The following is a 5,150-nucleotide window of genomic DNA, read 5'->3' as shown; positions in this document are numbered from 1 at the left end:
ACATTTTTCCATCACTCTGGCAAGGCGCCGGCGTCGTGCCTCTGATGTATTTCCCGGCACCCTTCGCTCATTGGCCCGTCAAAGAGCAGGAGGAGGTGTTTGCATTGATGTGGTGCATTCCTCACCCCCCTCCTCCTACTCCTCCTTCTTCTGCATCCATGCAGATGCTGCTGAGCTGGGACAATCGATGAGAGAGATAGAGAAAGGGAGGGAGATAGAGTGAGAGAGAAAAGGTCCCGCTGGTAACTGTGTGGAGAGTGTACACATAAGAACATGACTTTACTGAGGTGCAATGAAAGAGGAAAGTCTATATGTGTGCTAAGGTGTGAAGCATGGATCAAGATAAACACTAGCTCTAAGGCACTGGTGTTAAAGTCAAAGCCCGGGGGCCAGATCTGGCCCACCACGTCATTTTATCTGGCCCACTAAAGCAAATCAGCTTCCATAATGGTCAGCTTCCATAATCCTTGCTTGAATCTGAACTGAAATCTCACATTGTCATACGCAATAAACAACGGTGACATTTTGCAATAATTTTGTGACCTATTTTGATTGATATAAAAATGATTTATTAGATATAAACACATAACACGGGATAGGACTAGATAAGTTCCTTACTTCTTCCTACTCCCTTGAACATAATAACTGTGTTGAATGATGACTGATTTCTCTTTCCTTTTTACTATTTTATTTACCTTATTTTCTGTCAAATTATTACTGTATATGTTTTATGTTCAATAAATAAACCAAACCAACCAAACCAAACCTGGTTTACACTTACTATAATAATTGAACAAGTAACAAACAAATAGTAACAGAAACTCGTAACAGAAAATAGTAATGTCTTCTTTTTTTTTTGTGCAAGTAATAATACGATGTGATGATTAAAAAGTTATTCGCTTTCTCTTTCACAACGGCAATCCAAAGGAAGACGTAACTCCAAAGTGGCCGTGACAAAAATGAGTTTGACACCCTTGCTCTAAGGTCTCGGGTTTATGACAAGGACTAGATCAAGGTCAAGGGCCAAGGCAAAACAAGGAAAGGCAAGGATACTTTATTTATAAAGCACATTCCATACTCAAGATAACTCAATGTGCTTCACATCATTAAAAGTACAGTGCAACATTTACAAACAAAAAGTGAAAGACATTGAAAAACAAAGTCAAGAAATAAAGATAGCTTACTAAACGTACTAAAAGAATGTGCTAGGAAGAAGGTCTTAGCAGACCAGTGACGTCTCCATGGCCTTTTGTTTTTAGGCAGAGTTTATCGGTCACTTTTATGACAGCCCCAGAGGCTAATGAAAAAAATATATACATATTAATCTTTTCAGATGTAATGACAGACTAAGGGCTAGGAGAATAGTCCTGGATGGAAGGGTGGAAATATCGGCATGAAATATTAAACTGATTGGGCTTCTGTCGAATTAAACACATTTCCAATTGGAGCAACACACCAGATACAAATAAACAAAATCTCATTTTGGATAAGCTCTGACTTAATGTCGCATATAGATGACATGCAATCATGAGTTATCATTTGTCTCAGAAAATTCCATGTAGCCGTTTTAATTAAATTGATGTAATGAAGTGGGATCCATTCATTCTGGCATCTGAAATCAATACCCAGCTCAAGTCCCGTTGCTGCAGAGAGCTGTTTGTGCTGCAGCATCCTCCAGGGAATACAGCACACATAGGCCATATGGATGCTTGGTGAAACTGTATACATTGGAAGGAACCCGATAAGAGGCCCACGACAGAAAATTTGGAGATGTTAAAGGAGAGATACAGTGCTATGTAGAGTTCAAACTCGCCACCAAAATATGTGTTTGCTATTCGTTTACCATTTAAGCAGCAAGTCCCAAATCAACTCGAATGGGTTACATTTGCTGAAAAACACATCATTGTGCAAAAAATGAAGAATCCATTTTGATCGTAATGGTAAACGGACTTCACTTAAATAATGCCTTATCTACAACATATGGTGTCTAAATTGTTATACAAAGCCTCACACTACATTTACCTAAGTGCGAATACACCTGTGTTTTCCTTTTTAGTTGAAAATAACTTACTTTAACCTGCAGGATACTTCACCATACACTGGCCAATAACATAACCCAGGGTTCTTTTTTACTTTTGAGAACATTTGAAACTGATCATTCTGTCATACCAGATAGATAGCACTAAGCTCACCTGAGTGTCTATGTTTCTCCGGTCCAAGTTTGTAAACTCTCGTCATGCTAGGATGTGTCAGAGGCCAATAGTAAAGTAACGACAAAGGCGTTTTTACACTGACTAGATGGGCTTTATTGACCAATTGCTTAAAAGTTTAATTTAATGCTCATTATTCGGCTCAACATACACGCAGAAACACTTGCAGCTGTCACTCTTGTGGAGCGCATTTCACATGACGCTGTGTAGCTCCTACATACAGTACATACATACGTCACACGCATTGCCATTCAAACATTCTTGTTAAACTAGAACACATGACAAAATGCAATGACTAATTCTCACTGGAATGTGAAATTTTTGATTCAGCATTTGTTTTTAGCATCCAGTTCGCATCTCAATTTGAGTCAGCACTGATTTGACAATAAAGTTGTATCCAATCCAATCCAATCCAATTTGTGCACATTCGTAGTAATGTGCATTTCACAATCATGATCATTTCCGAGGTGTCTTAATTTGATTTATTTTTGTATTTAATTCATGGTTTTGTTCTATCCAAAAGACAAATCTTGTCTATCTGTTGACTTCAGCACACATCCTTGGACAAATTGATGTACAGTCTTTGGCACCATTTTGTGGCATTTTAGAGCATGACAGAAAGGTTACAAAAATATGCTAATAGGTTAATTTGTGAAGGGTGAACCGTGAATGTGCGGTGTATGGCTGTACTCCGTTTTCTTGTGAGTACTACTTATGGGGCGAAACGATAGTCAACTGGTTAGCACGTCCGCCTCACAGTGCAGAGGAGCAGGGTTTGATTCCAGCTCCGGCCCTCCTATGTGGAGTTTGCATGTTCTTCCCATGCCTGTGTGGGTTTTCTTCGGGTACTCTGGTTTCCTCCCACAATTCAAAAACACAATCATGGCAGAATAATGGAACACTCTAAATTGTCCCAAGGTGTGAGTGTCAGGGTAATAGCGGATGGTTGTTCATCTATATGTGCCCCGTGATTGGCTGACAACCAGTTCAGTGTGTACCCCAACTTCTGCCCATAGACAGCTGGAATAGAAAATGGAAGAATGGATGGATACTATCCGAGCAAACCAACTGCAGGGGTGTGGTATCAAAATGGTGGCATTATTATTTCCTCTATCAAACTTAGATTGTAATGATACCTGTTTAGGCTATGCTAGAGTTCAAGCACTGAATTGTAGAAGGTGATTGTTCAAGTCTTGATCTGGTGGAAGTCCATCCAGTTTAGATGAACATCAATCACTGAAACACAATGATGCATTGCTCACTGCGCGTGCCAGTTCCACCATTACGCATATTAAAACCCCTGCAGGGGAAGCTCGCCAAGACCCTCTCAGGCACCCTCCATTGCATCATTACTTGCAGTAACACCCGCAGTGGTGGGCCCAGCAAATGTGACGTTCCATCAGCCTAAATTATCTGTCTTAAACACACTTTACCCTTTGTTTGCCAAAGTTTTTCTACTTTAAGTAGCGCCCATATTTGTAGTCTACAAAGAATATGTTGGTGCCTTACTGGGTCTCAGGCCTACTTGTCCTCACTCCCTGGATAATGAAATTCTGCAATGGGGTCACATAGTGAGAGAATTCTTTCTAATTCAGAACGGCACGAGGGAGAACAAAACGGGATCACGTCTGAAATCAGATGAATGTGGGAAAAGGAAGAAATCATTGCTGTTTACATACAAGGCCCCAATTTGAGAAGAGGAGAATTTGAGGCAAAATGATTTTCTCCAAATAAATTCCAGATGGCATTTATTATTCAACAACAACTAACTTTTTTATGGTGTTTATTTGAGAGGAGGTACTTATTTAAGGAAAACCATACAATTTGTCCCTTTTCTCTAAATACCTACATAGTGTCATTATTATTGAGATGAATAAAACAAAAGACATCAGGTGTTTTTAATTTTTCTGTAAATAATTTCTGGATCATATGTATACTAAAATCCTTACAACTACCAGACAGTTGTTTGAAAGAAAGTGTATATTTGAGATGAGGTGTTGATTTGAGAGCAAGTGCTGTATTGGTCTTCATGGATCAATGAGGTGAGGTCAACTCCAAAAGTCGTTTCCAATTTGTAGCACTAGGGGGCACCACAGAACAATTATTCCCAACACACATTTCTCATCCGAGTACAAATAAAACAGAATTTGCCAACTTAATGTCAATACCTTATCTTTTTAGATGATTGAAATAAAAGATTTAAAACGTGAAAGGTTTATCACGAAAGAAGAATAGGCCTGACTTGCATGCCTGTTTAAATCAGTGCACGCATATCCCGATCATCACTATGCCACTAAGTCCATGACCGCATAGCAGCACGGCCAACGCTACATGATTCTTATGTGAGAGCTGGCTGCTGAGCTGCTCGGTGCCCCAACAGCAATTCAGTGAATTTATTGTGGCTGCGTGCTCTTGAATTAGTCGACATGCGTTTTGGTTTTAGGAGAGGGTGATCATGTAGCCTATAAAACATAAACACTCACACGTGATGATGGGCACCGTAGAATAGTTGCTTCAAATGACACACAGGCCCACACACACACTTTTTTATTTTACATTAATTTTTTTGTGTATTTACTAGAGCTGTCAAATGATTAAAATATTTAATCTAATTAAAAGTGCAACTGTCATAATTAACTCAAATTCACTAAAAATTAATCGTGAGTAGTCATGCATTTTTTATCGTTTCTGAATTTCCTTTTATATTTTTTGTCCTATTTTTTCCCCCATTTTAATGCTCTCATCAACATGGAATCATGAATCAGTTTTCTATGTGCAAAATGCAAATATTTCCTGAAATAACAATTTCGATTTTCAATTTTACATGAACATTTTTCACTTGGAGCAGTTATTCAGACATAATCTCTCACACAATATTACTGTCCATCAACAACAGTGAAAAAAATATTTTGTCTGTTTGTTTGCTTTGAACACAGCAGT

Source organism: Hippocampus guttulatus, chromosome 8 (genome assembly GCF_054856545.1).
Source record: "Hippocampus guttulatus isolate MCC_2025c chromosome 8, RoL_Hgut_1.0, whole genome shotgun sequence".
Lineage (NCBI taxonomy): Eukaryota > Metazoa > Chordata > Actinopteri > Syngnathiformes > Syngnathidae > Hippocampus > Hippocampus guttulatus.
Note: the sequence above shows the minus strand (reverse complement) of the source record.